This window comes from Leuciscus leuciscus (genome assembly GCF_965113295.1).
Source record: "Leuciscus leuciscus genome assembly, chromosome: 7".
Lineage (NCBI taxonomy): Eukaryota > Metazoa > Chordata > Actinopteri > Cypriniformes > Leuciscidae > Leuciscus > Leuciscus leuciscus.
Window position 1 is genome coordinate 36,231,075 of NC_138731.1, and position 16,455 is coordinate 36,247,529.

The 16,455-nt window shown below is 37.8% G+C and overlaps 1 protein-coding gene and 2 long non-coding RNA genes across 4 annotated transcripts in view; 1 reads left to right on the top strand and 2 right to left on the bottom strand.

The window, feature by feature from the left end:
• erbb4b (erb-b2 receptor tyrosine kinase 4b) overlaps nucleotides 1-16,455 on the bottom strand; it is a 310,282-nt gene that overhangs the window by 263,892 nt on the left and 29,935 nt on the right. The gene's annotated exons all lie outside the window — the stretch shown is intronic.
• LOC309502268 lies at nucleotides 252-5,862 on the bottom strand. Its single transcript, XR_014207216.1, has 3 exons — nucleotides 2,020-5,862; nucleotides 369-597; nucleotides 252-323 (listed from the first exon to the last, which is right to left on the bottom strand). It is a non-coding gene; the product is annotated as an uncharacterized lncRNA (long non-coding RNA).
• LOC309502272 lies at nucleotides 11,281-15,069 on the top strand. The gene is made up of 2 exons (XR_014207220.1): nucleotides 11,281-13,740; nucleotides 13,780-15,069. It is a non-coding gene; the product is annotated as an uncharacterized lncRNA (long non-coding RNA).

Consider the following 16,455-nt stretch of genomic DNA (forward strand, 5'->3'; position numbering starts at 1 on the left):
CAATATGTAAAATAATGTGTGTGTGAAGTTTTAGCTCAAAATACCCCACAGATATTTTTATATAGCATGTTAAAGTTGTCACTTTTTGAGGGTTAGCAAAAATACACAGTTTTGTGACCGGCCCTTTAAATGCAAATACGCTGCTGCTCCCGACACAGAGGGCGGGGTTTCAAGAGCTTGTGTCTGTGTAAGCAGCTCAGATTACCTCGCAGACACACACTAAAATGACAGAAACTGTTCTGCCTTTTATGTTTAAACCATGTCAGACAAAGATGGAGAGACTCAAGAAGAAGTGACAACACGTAGAATGCAACAGGACGTCTCTGAATGGTTAGTTGATGAATTTATGTTGCTGATGAGGTGTTAACTATCTTCAATTAGCATATTCTGTCATGGTAATCTATAAATCGCTCGTATAAGAACTGTTGTGAGATGCACACAGAGTGACTTTCTATTGCATGTGAAAAGACGGATGCTACAGTTTGAGCTGACTCACAAATGTGCTCGACTACAACAACTCTTCCTCTTCTCAACATGGACTGCGTGTTCCTGGGGGTGGGGTTTATGTAAATTTTAAGGTTGGTGATGTCACTAACCCTGGAGGAATGTCGTGTAGTCCCTACCAGCCGTTTGTTGTAGTCCTTAAAGGGGTCATATAATGGTACATGCACTTTTACAAGTTGATTGCACTGAAAAGTCTGTTGGCAGTGCCTGTACACAACCATCCTATCATGATAAAAATCCATCCAGTGGTTTTGTTTTAATCTCCTTATATGTTTTCCCGTCTCAAATCAAGCCGTTCGATATTGTGACGTCACAATATCCAACGCCCCTCCCGCGATTGTTGAGTGACAGCAGTGTTTCAACACAAGACCCGCCCTGAGCGAGCTGTGACAGCTGTCGTCATAGTAGTCCGCCGTTGTTGTATATATATCTTGGAGCAAAATGGCGTCTAAGCGATTGTGGTGTTCTGTTCTTAGATGTAATAAGGAACACAGCAGTCATTTTACTATTCCGAAATCCGACCCGCTGAAGACGCAGTGGCTGAGTTTTGTTTTTGAAGGAAATATTCCCAACGATCAATCTAAATGCCATTATGTTTGCGCTAATCATTTCTCACCAGACTGCTTTTTAAACGAGTGTCAGTATAAAGCTGGGTTTGCTAAGAGGCTGCTACTGAAAAACGAATCTGTACCAACTATTCGTGTGCCTGCTGCAATTCCAGAAGAAGTAAGTATAACGTTTTATTAACCTGTATATTAATCTTTGCAAATCGCTTGCACTTTATGATGAATGTGGCTAATGTTTACACTCATTACTGCATCGTAGGGTACATTACGGCATGTTTTCTATGTAACGACGTGAACATAAACGTACTTTACAACAAATTATTAGGTATCTTTCAACTACTGCTACAGTCAACAGAGATAACGTCACGCAATACGCATCATTGAGAAGGTTAACATTTACAAAAAAAGTTTTTCAGCATCAATCTGTCAACGAACTAACCTATACATAATAATAGTTAAACACATAGCGTTTGTATCTCACTATTCTACCGTGCCAGTACATACAAAAATAGATCAAAATGACATTACGTTAACCAACCATTCAGAAACGTCCTGTCCGAGCCGTAATGGTCGAACTTATTCGGGGCCGTCATCTGGTTCAGAGTCCGAATCAGGTTCAAATTGGTATGGTTGCAAAGACGTATCCCCAGAAACTCCCGTTGCCATTCTTGTTCCAAAATATAACCTCAACTGTTGTCAATGCAACGGTCCACGTGCATTGTTTCAGAACGCCCCACAGAACAGAGGGGCGGGGTGAGCAAAGCTCATTATCATTTAAAGACACATGCACTGAAACGGCGTGCTGAAAACAGAGCTGTTTTTGACCAGGTAAAATGAGTGTTTTCTTACAATACTAATGAGAATTTTTAATTAAAGTATATTACAAACTTTTAATTTAGACCCTAAAGAAACATATTAGCTTGTACAAAAATGGCATTATATAAAAAACGATTTCTTTAAAAGCAAATATCTCCCTTTGCTTTGAACTTTGAGCGTTGTAACTTTGCAGATGTTGTTTATGCTCAAACAGCAACATTACACACTAACTAAAGTTAGAAAAGTGAAATCATACTCAACCACCCCTTTAAAAAAAAAAAAAAAAAAGTTTACTGTATATGAATTTCTTTCACTTCAATTTATTTTAAATCCACTTCCTTACATTCAAATTCTGCATTCTGTTTACTACCTCAATTTCTAAACCAGAAATCAAATTCAAAATCAAAATTCTGAACTCAAATCTGAATGGTGTACAAACCAGGACTTCACATGGATAGTCAAAGGTTTGGCCTCGCAAGATTAGGTGGGTCATAGGTGGGTCACAGAAAACGGTCACACGGATAGGCAGCTCTCGCCACGGTACTCTCGCTACTGTTGGAGATGAGCTCAAACTCAAAGAGGTTGGGCTGAATTCCAACCCAAAGAGTCCAGCATCATATTTGGGATAATTATGCTGAAGAGCTCCATCGGTGTGGATTTTGTTTCCAACAAATGGCTGGCAAAGTGAGCTAATTAAATGCGGAGCAGGCAGAGAGGGGAGCTGAGATGGAGGGTTGGAGAGAATAATGACACTCGTGAAGAGCAGAAGGAACAAGATAATGAGAGTGACTCGGATATACAACACACACCCTCTACATCAAGACTGAGACAAGACAACATACAAGATGGACCAGTGAGCTGTGCGGTGCACACAAACAATAGCAGAGATGGATTTGATGCCAAACACACAAACACACACACCCCTCAGCACCAAAGCAAATCTGTGAGGCAAATGAACTACAGGAATGAACAAAATCAAGTAGAGATTACTGTAGTTGAGTATCGAGGATGAAAATTATGCATACTGTGGCATGCTGCCACAGTGATTATGTGTGTATGTGTATGAAATGTTTATGTTAATGAACAGTGCGCTGTGGCAAAAACAAACACTTACTTTTTCTCCCCATATATCTCATTCTTTATGGCTGTCAGGTGGAGGACACGGGGAACCACTTTTTAAATGCTTTGAAACAAAGCTGATATTTTCAAGAATTTATTATGAAAGCTACTTGCTTGTCGTCGCCAAAATCCAATCTGATACCATTAACTGGTTTTAGATGCTTAGCAAAGATTGCATCCCGCATGCCAATAACATTTAGGAGAAAATGGAAAGAGAAGCAAATGGAGTAATTCCTTTATGAGGAAATTATGAACAGACATCTAGAATCAACAACGTGCTGACAAGGTCCCACTTTGTGCGAGTTCATGCAGACAAGTCTGCTTCATGATACGACATTAAAAAGCTATCTATGTGGTCAAACGTGTCACCCTCACCTTGTGGTGGCTTGGAATTTCAAGGGGAATCGGATTTACATGTTTAGACTTTTAGGATTTACATGGTCAGATGCCCAGATATCGGATAAGTATCTGATTCAAAACCTCATTTGGAAGTGGCTCAGAACGGATGCGAAAGAATCGGATCTTGTGCTGATTTTTGTGTTTACATGTGTGCAACAAATTCCAATCTGTGTCAGATGTGAGTAAAAAACGCAGATTGTTCTGCGCCAGTGTAAACACAGCCGCAGCGACAAAGCGACAATCCCATTCATTTCAATGGAGCGCCGGCGACGTACGAAGACACGAGCGACAGTGACCATTGGCGAAAGAATGTGGGCGTGTAAATTGACGCGAGACACGCGACAAAAGTTCAGAAATTTAAACTTTATGCAAATGAAAAGCGATTTTCGCGAGCGACAACCAATAGGAAAGAAGACTTTTAGTGCAGCTCACACCGTCTCGAGTGCAGGCAAGACAGAAGAGTTCAAGGGCGATTTCACTGTTTTATATGATTTGACTGTAAACACATACATGGATATAATAAAATGGTGCATGGAAAAGAAACTGCCGACAGTCTCAGTGAGTTTAATTCATACATTTATAGTTCGAGTGTTGTAATTTTATGACGCTAGTTTAGCACTGCTGCAGTTCATTTTACAGTTTCCCCTGCATTATGTTGACTATTAGGGACAAGAAAATGTATTATTTGTCAAATTCGAATGATGTTTTAGTCATTTATGACAGTATGAGTGAGTTTAATTTGTTGATTGATTGATTGATCGTTAATCTAGTAAATTATTTAATCCACAGAACACTGCTGTGGTAATATAAGAACACTCTCCCAACAGCATACTGTTTCTTTTGAGCCTAATTTCAAGTCAAATTAAAATGATATAGTTGTATATATCACTTGTGATGGTATTTTGTATAGATATAGCCAGACGTGCAGTCTACCAATAACATTAGAGCGTAAAACTAAGTACAAAGTACAAAACATCACAGTAAAGAGACTAGCGACATACAGCGACAAAGTCGCTGGCAGTGTGAACGAGGCTTTAGAGTTCTTGACTACAGGACATAATGGGGGACACAACCCCATAAAACATTAGGGGGACACAGGTGGTTGTGTCAATACAAGCAATTGTCTGCCTGCAGGACCGTCCAGGCAATCAGAATGAAATGAACTGCCTGAAACAGTAAACAGTAAGCTACTTTTTCTCCATTTAGTGTTGGTGTCTGTCTTATCAAAACAACTTCCTGTACTTCCTGTTTCTCATTTGCTACACAACACTTCACCTTTATTGAGTCCTTGCTGAACAGACATGTTGAATATATGCAAAGTGTATAAACACATACTTTACAGTTACATTTAATTGTTAGACAATGTGAAAATGGCAAAATATGTCTTTTTATTAGACATTTTAATGTCATTTATCTAAATTACTTTTAAATCATTTGTACAGTTTGGCCGATATAATGTTCCTAATATAGTTACAAAACTATTGTCAAGATTTATTTTATTGCCTATACCAATTTTTACTATTTGGCATTTGGTGTTAATTTTGGATCTTGGTCACTTGCTTGTGTCTAGTTAAACATGCTGGCATCTACATATGAGACTAAAATTAATCAGAGGAGGAAGTGCAAGACCCGGTGAAAACAACACAAATTTCCTTAATCGAGTCACTCGTCTTAACATAATAGACTCTTTCACTCAAATGCCAGTGCATTGATTAGGAAAATCCCTGTATGAAAACGAACATGCATCACCACTTGGCAGAACAAGAGGCCGCTGCTAATTCTGCTGTTAGCTCGACCGAATGCACCGAACAGCAGACTTGCGAGCGTTGACATATTAAGATGAGCATCTCATTCAGTGCTTGTCGTGCATTTGAAAGAGCACTTTATTTCTGCTTGACCCCCACATCCCAGGTTTTGCTCATCAATCCGCCAACTTCATTAGTCCCACAGCCCCTGCCGTCTCTGTGTCTTTGCTCTGCGCTCAATGTCTCCCGCCTGAGGTGATAGCTGAATAGGAGCTAAAGCACTCCTGAAGTCTGAGTCTTTAACGTTATACACTAAGCACCAGACACATTTACTGTCCCCTGGGGTCTTTGTTATATTGCTGTCGAATGTAAAGTGTTTTTTCGCCTTCTCACCACCAATCCACTTGACCTTTCCTGCAGATTTCTGTGGGTATCGAACTCGCCCAATCAATTTGGAAACTAAACAGTGAGAGCGACCGGGGCTGAAGGAACCATGACCTGGGTGCAGTCCAGGGATGGTGGCCCCATTGCAGAGAGAAAAGAGAAGAAGAAAAAAGAAGAGTATGAAACACGATCGATAGGCCCCTGTTTGTCAGGAAAAAGGAAATAGAAGGATGTATGGGCTGAGGAATGACGGCAAATACAGAAACACAAGGGACTTCACTACAAAAATTCTTGAGAAGTTCCCAAATGTTTTAAGAACATCTAGATTCTAAAAATAATAATGACAATTAAATTGACATTGTATACTAGTCTACTTATGAAATTCCTGCAGAAATAGTTCTTAAAAAGCATCAGGAAACTTTTAAATTAATTTGAATTCTTCTTTTATTCTTTTTTATTATCATTATTATTTTTAAAATGTTAAATCTTACATAAAAAATAAAAATAAAAAAAACTTTAGGAAATAATTATTTTAATTATTATTATCATTATTATTATTATCATTATTATATCATTTTACTTTTTGGATGAACAAAAAAAACCACGCAAGAACATTAAAAAACACATAAGAACATTCTTGTTGATCATCTATGTGAAATTCTTAAGTTAGAAAATTATTCTTAAAAATCTACTAAACTACAAAACAAAACAAAAAACTACAAAACTAAGACATATAGTGTACCCTATATATATATATATATTCACTAACAACAATGCAAGCTTTTGCTTCAAAGAATACTGGAAATGCTGAAGCTCATAACTTCATTTGTATGTGTGATGGAGTTTGGGTTAGCGGCCCAAAGAAAGTGAAAGTCCATCTAATTATCTGTGTTGTAACGTCAATATCTTTAGGGTCGTTGTTTTATTGTGTGTGTTGTTGACTCAACTTGGCCATATGTCATAGCAGGCATGATTTCACTGCAATTATGATATTGATTGAAGTCATATGCAGCAGAATGCAGTTCTTGGACACATTCACTGTGCTGACCTCACCGCTTATCAGCTTCAGCAAACAGTGAAAACAGAACAGAGCTAAACATTAACCTTCCCAGACAAACTCACTCTCACTCTCTCTCTCTCTCTCTCTCTCTCTCTCTCTCACACACACACACACACACCAAAATCAAGCACTACCACTTTGCTCAGCAACACAAACACACCAAAACCCAGGACATACCACAAGCAAATCTTGTTGAAGATTTGACCACAACCAAAGTTTGACACAGATGTACTACATATTTTAAAAAAAGTAAAAAATAAAAATCACAGAACTGCATTCTGACAGCAAAACGGGTATATAGTTTTGAATTTGTAATTCAATAAGTGGTCTGGCTTGGTTTTGTTTCCCAAACACAAAAGCAAAGACAGTTTTTTGGCATATTATGCAAATCCATAGAGAGTGGTGTAATCAGGACATGGAAGGAACTGTACACAGTTCGGACCTGAAAAAAGAAAAGTATCTGTTTCCACAAAAATATAAAGCTGCACAACTGTTTTCAAATATTTAAATCAGTAAGAAATATTTATTGAGAACCAAATGACCATATTAGATTGATATGTGACAGTGACACCAAAGACTTTGCTAAGCTTTGCTATCAAAGGAGTTTTTAATTTGTTTTACTATATTTAAAAATATATATTTTAATATTGTAATACTATTTCACAATATTACTGTTTTTACTGCATTTGTGATCAAATAAATGCAGCCTTGGTAAAAAAAAAATTTGAGAGTTCTATCAAAAACATACATTTTAACATCTAACCGACCCCATACTTTTGAATGGTGGTTTATATTAACATTATTTTTATTATACAGTTAGGCATAATGGGGTTAAAGTTTCCCCATAAAAAAGAACACTTGGATGTAATTTTCTCTTAAAACACTACATTCCCCCCCAAAAAACACAACAGCACTTTCCTAAACACCTGGAGTACAGCACCAAATTGTTATACATTAGTGAGGAGGATGGATTTTGGACGATTGCTTTGTTACGATGGATTCGCAAAATGAGCCAATGTTAACTGCTGCAGCCACATTGGAGATTCATTTGTGAAATACGCCGGTACTAAAATTACAGCTTTAAGATGTATACAGCTCATTTACTAAAAGCAGAATAATACAATTAAAAAAAAAAAAAACTAGATAGACCATGCAATCTGGTGTGCAGCTGAAAAGAGACTTGTGTAGAGAGAGAACGAGTTCGTGTTGGGAGGCATTTAGAGGCATTACTGCCAATGTAGTGACAGGAAAATGAGCCACATTAGCAAGCTACCTTTCCCTTAGGGGCTTAAGCTTGCTAACTGTGGGGTCCATGTTCATTTAACACATGCATAAGCATGTTTGGAAGACTCAAGAGGGTTTTAATGGAGCCTGAGCAGAGGGACAAGAAAGCAACCCCTCAATTTATTCTTTTACAAGTCTGCTTTTTTCACCTTTTGCTAGCACTGCAACAGCAGACAGTGAGGTACATCCTCCAGCACAGGGATCAAGATGTTATTAGTTACGCTACTACAAAAACAACAGGTGCCCACTGTTTTAAAACAGCGGCATGCAAGTGCTCTGCCTGCTACACAGCCGCTCGTGACTCAGATGAGTGCTAGAAACCATTCCACTAGTGTCAGATTTAATATAAAAGCAACATTTTACGATGTGCTGCTGCAGCCATTATCATAAAGGTATGGTTTACTCAAATTTTTTAATGATGTCATCATTTACTCATCAACAGGGGTAAGTGTAAAATCCAAGGATGATGTGTGACACATAAAGAACGATTACAAAACTTTTAATGAACACAAAGATCAAAAACTACACATGAACATAACATTAACACGAGACTTAAATAGGAACAGGAATGTAACTAATAAGAAACCATGACAACTAATAAAGAACTAGACCACAGGCTAGAGACAATGAAAACCATGGCTAGAACCTAAACAAGACAACAAATCCAAACGTGACCGTGACATAGCATGGCAGACCAGGGCGGAGATGGTGGGAGTGAGGACAAAAGTGGAACCAGAGTTAAGGAGTAGCCCGGCTTAGCCAGAGGGGTGTCGAGGTGCAGCTGCTGCCTCGGAAGTCAGAGGTGGAGCCAGAGCTACGATGAACCAGAGGGACAAGGGAGCCCAGCAGAGCCTGAGGGATAACAGTCCATGGTGAAGTCAAGGGAACGTTGAGCCAAGGTGGAGCCGATGGGTAGGAGGGCCGAGTTGGCGCCTGGGGCTTAAAGACTGATTGGGAACTAAGGGATCCACAGGCAAAGGTGGAGCAGATGACTGAGAAGCCCCAGTAGGATCTATGTAGCTGATCTGAACAGTTGGAAGATCCGAGTGGCTGAAGTGAGACAATGGAGATTAAGCTGAAGTACTGTATTGCTGTAGGAGGAAGAAGAGAGAGGCTGGACGGGACCATCCGCGATGACGACGACGACTTGGAGCTAGTCTTAACCAGCGACGACTTGGAGCTGGGCTTAACCAGCGATGACTTAGCATAGCAAACACCTCCTCATTCTGTCAGGGGTGCATGAAGTCTAATCCAACAAGAGATGCATGATGCAGAACGAACGAAGAATTACTAGATTTATTCAACAAAAAGACCAATAACTTTACACTAGAGTTCTCAACGGGCCTGAAAATTGCAACCCGACCCAACCCGGCCCGTGGCTTTTAAAGCCCGGACCCGATGTAACCCGACACATCAACATGAATTATCTGCCCCCCGAACCCGGCCCGCGGCCTGACGGCGCGTCGAAATGTTTTTTTCTCATACACGTATTATCATGACCAGCAGACGGGAATTAAAATCAACCTTTAATGTTCACACCTTTTAACAATACAAACAATACAAACAACTGAAACAATAAACTTTAAATATATAAATAGGCTGTAGTAGCGACGGTGAATTCACCTGCGGCAAGTTTACTTTCCACCAGCCAGACTTTCTTTACGGTGAACAGCAGCGATGATTAAAGATGTTCTGTTTTTTTTTTTTACTGAGCGGAAAAGATTAAGCCCGAGGTCCGACCCGACCCGAGTCATTTGCTTATATTTTCAACTCGAGCCCGGCCCGAAACTGCAGGTCCCGTCGGGTTTGTCGGGCCGACCCGACCCGTTGAGAACTCTACTTTACACACTTGAAAAATAGCATTAACAGGAGACAAATAACAGAGGGAAACTGAGGGCTTAAATACACAGAGATAGAAATTAACGAGACAAGGAACAGGTGCGTAACCATGAAGAAACCATGTCAAGAAACCATGACAACTAACAACACTTGTGTTGTTAGAAACCTGTATTTAAATTTTTGGGTAAACTATCCCATTAATAAGAGTTCTTCAATACAGAGGAGTTGTTTAAATTAGTTCTGAGTCTGTCTCTCACACATGAATTATGAGATTGTTGTTTGGGACAGTACTGTTAAATGAGCCATACACGAGTGATTCACAGAGTTGTGTTAGCAGTTGTTATTACAGGTCATTCGAGGGTCAGTTTTAGACAGGCCCTGCTACTCATGGCCATGAGTCATAATGGTAAAAGCGTCCAAGGAACTGAGAAGCTGTGCCACTTATGAGTGCATCAGTGAGTAAATAATTTCCGAAACACAACAACATTTCTTAGCACTGCTATAAATTGACAGACCGAAGCTATTCAGTGTGTCTATAGTAGAGATGTACAAAACAACATGTACAGTACCAGTCAAAAGTTTGGAAACATTACTATTTTTAATGTTTTTGAAAGAAGTCTCTTATGCTCATCAAGCCTGCAGTTAAAAAAACAAAAACAAAAAAAAAACAGTAATATTATGAAATTTTATTACAATTTAAAATAATGGTTCTCTTTTTTAATATATTTTAAAATGTAATTTATTTTTGTGATGCAAAGCTGAATTTTCATCAGCAAGTACTCCAGTCTTTGGTGTCTTATGATCCTTCAGAAATCATTCTAATATGATGATTTGATACTCAGTTATTATCAATGATGGAAACAGTTGTGCTGTTTAATATATATTTTTGGAATACTTGAGGGGTTCATTGGATTCATTGATGAGTAAAACGTTAACAGCATTTATTCATTAAAACAGCATTTATTCAAAATAAAAACATTTCTAACAATATAAATCGTTACCATCACCTTTTATCAATTTAACGCATCCTTGTTGAATTAAAGTACTAATTTCTTTAAAAAAAAATTTTTATTGTTCCCAAACTTTTGAACGGTAGTGTATATTGTTACAAAAGATTTCTATTCTAAATAAATACAGTTCTTTTTAACTTTTTATTCATCAAATAATCCTGAAAAAAGTATCTCAGGTTATAAAAAAAATATTAAGCAGCACAACTGTTTCCAACATTGATCATAAATCAGCATATTAGAATGATTTCTGAAGGATCATAAGACACCAAAGACTGGAGTACTTGCTGATGAAAATTCAGCTTTGCATCACAAAAATAAATTACATTTTAAAGTATATTAAAAAAGAGAACCATGATTTTAAATTGTAATAATATTTCATAATTTTACTATTTTTTTTTTTGTTTGTTTTTTTTAACTTGATGAGCATAAGAGACTTCTTTCAAAAACATTAAAAATAGTAATGTTTCCAAACTTTTGACTGGTACTGTATATATATACAGCTCACTCAGCAGGGAAGTCTCAAGAGAAGCCAGGTTATCCCAAAATATTTTTCTGTTGATGTGGAAAATCGGGTATAATTAGCAATATAGCGAGCGATTTATGTATATGATGTATATTACGATGTTATGATGAACTAAAAGCCTTTCTCCACTGACGTTCTAAGTTGTTCAAAGCATTTCTAAGGATGTTGACTTTCATAAGGCAGACTGAGATGGCGAACAGGAACATGGTTTGTGTAAAATAAGCAACACATTATTAACTGTTTTATAATGTAGTCAAGCAAAAGGCTAATCATATTAATTACTGTTATGTGTCCGACATCGTAAAGAGCGATACCATTGTGCAGCGTTTACCACAGTAAAGTTGACTGAGTGGATCTCTGAGCTGGTGTGAGTAAGTGGAGGCATGCAAGGCTAATTTGCATATTCATGGTTCCACATGAATATGCAGCATCTACACCAAGTGTAGAGTTAAATTCAAGCTGTTTTAAGGCATGGAGATTTTTTTTTTTTTTTATACAGTTACACTACCAATACATTGTTTTAAACTTTTAGCCCCATTAAAAAGGATACATGTAAATGTATGTCATACACTTATTCTTTAATCTTTTGTTGAATAACTAGATCCAGATGGTAAAAAATAAATAAAATAAAAATACCATTATGTCATTGACCCTAACACGAAACACACAGACACACGTCTATCTGAGTCAAGCCCTGAATGTGTGTGACACAACATAGTGAATGAATTATGTCCTTCCACTCACACCTCGTCATCCTTTCTCTAAATGGATTATCATAAGGACCATTACCCCCATTTTAGGAGCTGTCTGGGGCTAATCAATGGGCCTCTTGTCTGGACTCCCCCATTTTCCTCATGAGAATCTGGGGTGGTATTAGAGGAGGTGCGTGGTGTCAGAGGGTAAGGCCTCCAACGCTCTTCCCAGAAGTCTCAAGCATCGCAAGAGGAAAATGATAAGCATGGCCCCTCAAATGAGCTCAAGAGGATGAAAAAACAATGTCTCCACTTGAAGAAACACTGGGGGCTGCAGGCTAAGCTGTATTTATATGTAAAGTGGTTAGTATCCTCAGCTGGGGGTTTACCAGTCTCTTTAAAACTCATGTAACTTTTTCAATGTTAAAATATAACTAAGGCATCTTTAGGCTGACTTCTCGAAGGCACTGTGTCTCTTTAGTGCTTTCAACATTGCTTGTTTTGTCAGCTGACTCAATCTATGGTTTGAGTTCTTCACAATGCACAAAAATATCTTATCATATACCAGTGACACCTGGCTCATAATTGCATTATAGAACGGCATCACACAACAAAATAAACTTCTACTCGCTGTAGGGACAGTAAAAGTGACAGTCCTAAAACATTACTGCATAGCTATCACTCAGATGAAAGTGTTATTGCTGTTTAATTGCTCAGGAGTTCTCAGGTGCTCTAACAATAGAGAATGGGTTCAATTTCTTAGAGAATGCATGAACCGATAAAATGTCTACATTGAATGCTTGAAGTCACTTTGAATTAAAACATATGCCAAATGCATAAATTTTAATATTTTATTTATCTATCAACTTTATCTCAGATGTTTTTCCTAAAATTCTATCTACACAGGGACGGACCGATATGAAAAGCTAATATCGTTCCAGGCAGGTCTTAAATGCATTACAGTTCCATATCACTTCGGCCAAATGATTTTAGTTATTTAAAAAGGTCTTTACAGCCTACAACAGCAAAAGAACCAAACCCCACAGCGACACTGACTAAGCAAATAAATATAGTAAACAATAGGATAAAATAACAAATTATTTCCACGTTTTTGCCACAAAAGTACGTAGTATTATGTATGGAAGGCACTCTCTTTTTCCAGCTGTCTTTCCCACACCAACGCACACACATACAGTACTGATACATGCTCGCACAGAAACCTGTTGTAAGCGCTGCTCTGATGATTGTATCAGTAAAATAGTTTAGCAACTTAAAAGATACGTGGCTTTTTTCACTAGCGAGGTAATAACGGCTCGGTTCTTGGAGCAGATCAACTTACAGTTCTGCTATTAGTATAGACGCTGCTGCCGAACACTGTTGAGAAATGCACAGATTCAGGTAATTCTCTCTCTCTCTCTCTCTCTCTCTCTCTCTCTCCATTAGGCTAATTACTGCATTAGTCTGCCATCAATGGCAGAAGCCTCTGCTACTAGCTCTAAAATTACATTCTGGAATTAGCAACGGAGGCTTGAGATGAGATGCGTAATAAAATAGTCCTACACACAAGAGCGTTTTAAGGACGAAAACCTGACAAATGTCTTTAAATACATCATCATGTTTTGAGATCTGGTATACGCAGTATAAGTGGAATAATTGACTGTTGGATTATTGAAAAATAATGCACAATGCTTCGCGTCGTAGCCGTATTACCACCTCAGTGTGCATTATTCTTCTAATAATTCAACCGCCTGTCGTCAATTATTCCTTTTATATATATGTGTGTGTGTGTGTGTGTGTGTGTGTGTGTGTGTGTGTGTGTGTGTGTGTAGTATGTACAGTATGTATGTATGTATGTATGTACACACAGAGATCACATTTAAATGTTAAGTGATGGCAATGGTTATCTAAATGTAAAAACTGAGGGAATAAGCATAAATAAATAAGTTAAATTCAATATTTACATCATTTACAAATTTACAAATCGTGTAAAAAAATATTTAATTTATTGACATGCATTAAGAGAATAAGGCTACAAACTTCTGGTATCTTGACAAATATTTTCGGTTCACTTCTGAAACTCAACAGAAGAAACTAGGAAAGATTACTAGGGTCTTTTTCTCAGTAGAAAAATCTGAGAGCCAGTGAATAACAAAGTCGCCATTTAAACTCATCTAGGTGAACCAATTAAAATATTAGGGATCTTTTATGAATTTCTTTCCTGTAGGTGGTAACAATCAAAGGCTTATTTTCAAAAGCAGTAGAGGAGGAATCCTGCTGTGTCTGTTTTGGAGAGGGAACTGGTCAATTTGGCCTAGTTTGAAGGCTGTGAGTGAATGCTGTCAGCATATACATTCTAATGACCGTCCACATCCTGACAGAATGAGGCTGCCCGACTCCCCAGACGCACGTTTCTCTGTCCTGAGCCCTTGAAACCCTCCAGGAGACACACATTCTCTCAACTACCTCAGAGCCAAAACACCTTCTGCAAGCAGACAGAACTATTTTCACTTTTTGTCACGCCTATACAATGAATACATCTGCCATTAAGTAATGTCTTTGAAAAATCTTCATTTGGGGGCTTTTCTTAGCAAATTATTGATGTACCGACTTATTTGTGACTAATTTGATTAATGAAATCAGCAAATCATGTAGTACATTTGATTACCTTTGTCATTCAATTGACAGCACTAAATAAAACAACAATAAAAAAAGTATTATTTCATGCAGATACATTTCTGTTGCCATGTTAAATTCTATTCAGAAAACAAAGGATGTATTTTGTGAGCAAGCAGTGTGTCTACAACAACATCAACGGTTCTAGTCGGAGTAAGACAGATGCTAATGGAAGGCAAACAGAAGCCTGATTAAAAGGACACTTCCTCCTTGGAGACCAGGAGACTCTAACTTCCCTTTCCCTTGGAGCGACGGAAACCTTCGCACAGCAGCAGAGGGTCCTGATAATGGGCGACTAATTAAATTAAGCCTCCTTTAATAAAAGAGGAAGCAAACCTAACACGTTAATTCTCCCTTTGCCATCAAAGGCACCAGCAGAGAAATAAAAAAATATAACATAACCGCCAGTTATGAATATCTGTGCTCTTCATCACACATTTAGAGCTGAAAGCAACCCCCCCCCCCCCAAAAAACCAAAAAAAAAACGTATAAATTGAGTTGGGTCTTGTTTTAGATAGTCAAAAGACTGGTTTTGAAACTTCTTCTCTGTACTGCACAACTGAACATAAAAAAATTATATATATTCTGTATTGTGCAATTAACTTTTTCATTTTATTTTAACAAGTTAGACTTAGGGCCCAACAGCACCCTCAAAGCTGACGGTCCAACTGAGTTGAGTGAAACAGGAATGCATGCATATCAAGAAAAAAAAAAGAAAAAAAGTTCTCTTGCGGTAAACCAAAGACAGAAGGATTATCATAAATTTCCATCTATAAACTTAAAAATAGCAAATACACTGGCTTTTGAATTATGCTTAAATTCTGTAATCTTTTAACCCAAAATGGCATACTGTAGAGTGGGGGGGTCCAACTAAAACATGAGACCACTAAAGCAAATTAAAACAAATCTGCAAAATAATTTAAGTTAAAAACAGAATTTTGTATATGGTATATTTCATTTACTGTCACAGTGTACTGAAAATGATTCTTTTCACATGATCAATGCCACAAAGTTGCTTATTAAATTAGTGACCTAGAAATAGTGCAGATTATTTCTTATTCATTTTACATAATGTTTTCTCTTTTACATTTTTCAAAACTTTGTTTATTAACAGATTTAAATGAGATTTTCTACGTGGTCTCAGACATTTGACCTCACTGTCCTGTAGTAACTGTCAGGAAACTGCAGTGTACGAAGTTCTTCTTTGGGCTCTACGGCACTGATGCAAATATACAGGCACGTCCTGTCTGACCAAACAGGGAGAGAGGCGGCAGAAAACCTTTCCTCCTTGTTATGTAAACCATATGCAGAACTATTCATTGGGGTCCCCTGAGAGATAATTACCAGTGGCTTCCCACCCTAATTGGCTAAATCTAATTTCTTTCTTCTGTGTTCTTTTCACTCACTTACTCACACACTTTCTCTCTCTCTGTTTTCAGTTTCCTTCATATTTTTGTTTTTAAACAGGAAGCATATCTTACTTCCGCACGGTTCTTCTCCTCTTTCCCACCATCTTTTCTCTCTTCTTTTGAGCTTTAGACTATCTTTCAGATTTGTCTGAGCATCTGCTCCAGCTGGCAAACAACACACACCAGATTTTACAAACCGCTAATTCCTGCTATTTGGCTGGACTAATTACTATTGGACCAGGAAGATATAAAATTCATCAGAGAGTGAGCTTCCTGTAAAATACATATTTTGCGATAATGAATATTTCAGTGCAGTTGTGAGGGGAGACATACTGCATTTTTTTCGGACAGAATAACTATATATTTCAGCAATTTTCTACTATAAGCAGTTTATGTTTTCCTAAAAGTGAAAAACGTAAAACTAAGAAAGTG